This window comes from Myotis brandtii, unplaced genomic scaffold, assembly GCF_000412655.1.
Source record: "Myotis brandtii unplaced genomic scaffold, ASM41265v1 scaffold565, whole genome shotgun sequence".
Classification (NCBI taxonomy): Eukaryota; Metazoa; Chordata; class Mammalia; order Chiroptera; family Vespertilionidae; genus Myotis; species Myotis brandtii.
Window position 1 is genome coordinate 1,849,927 of NW_005370105.1, and position 956 is coordinate 1,850,882.

General features: G+C 47.7%; 1 protein-coding gene across 1 annotated transcript in view; it reads left to right on the plus strand.

Moving 5' to 3' along the window:
• Positions 1-554: 554 nt before the first annotated feature.
• Positions 555-956, plus strand: part of FRRS1 (ferric-chelate reductase 1) — a 23,652-nt gene continuing 23,250 nt past the window's right edge. The window contains exon 1 of the mRNA XM_005878552.2: positions 555-870. The gene's annotated coding sequence lies outside the window, so the exon portion shown is untranslated. The remainder of the gene's footprint in view (positions 871-956) is intronic.

Consider the following 956-nt stretch of genomic DNA (forward strand, 5'->3'; position numbering starts at 1 on the left):
CGCGCTCCCCCCTCTGAATCGCCTCTTAGGATCGCTTTAGAGTTTACGGAGCTCACAGGCCTGGCCGTGCCTCCCGTCTGCGCGTGTGTGTTAGTCACAGTGTGAGGCCGGGCGTCTCAGTGTCACATGCATCTTCCCTTCCCGGCCCCATTTTTTTTCTCTCCAAAGAATCTTGTAAAAAACAAGATTCAAGGCTTAAAAAGAAACAGCACTCCTCAACTTCAGGGCACATTATCCAAAATAAAATCATTCCTTTGCTCTGCGTCGTTCACACGTTCAAGTTTCAGTTCTCTGCAGTCCGACTCTCTTGTGTCTTTTGAAGTGAATGCGAGAGCTTGCTATTCACTGTTATTTCCTGGATGACAGGGCTGCCAGGGTACATTCGAATTTCAGAAAAGCAACGGATCCCTTTAAAAAATATAATTCGCAGCCAGTATTGCGTAAGACAACACTGACGCTGAGGAATGATTGGTTATCTGGAATTCGAATTTAATCAGGTGTCTTATATTTTAATTTGCTGAATCTGGTTAACCCTACCTAATGGCAAATAGGTTCTTTCGTTTGCCTTCACATCCTATAGCCTGTTTTCACATGCTTTCGTAGCTAAAGACAAAAACCCAATTCTCTCAGAAAAACAATGACCAGTTGGCAAAAAAAGAAAGAAAAAAGTTCCTCGGTGTGAAACAGAATGTGCAGCTCAGACCGCGCGCCCTCAAGGATCCCATCTTGCAGGTCGAGTTCTGCAGCTGGACTTGGGCTTGGGTTTGGGAAGTTCCCCGCCTTCATGGGGATCCTCTGGCCCCTCCCACCGGCTGAACCGCGATCAGAGTTGTAGCAGAGCCGGAAGCTGGCCGGCGCCTCCTTCCCAAGGTAAGGGTGTCTTCTCCGCTTCTTCCAGCTCTTTGCAAAGCGTGTAAACGTTTGTAAAAGTTTAACTCGGCCAGGTGACAGCACTG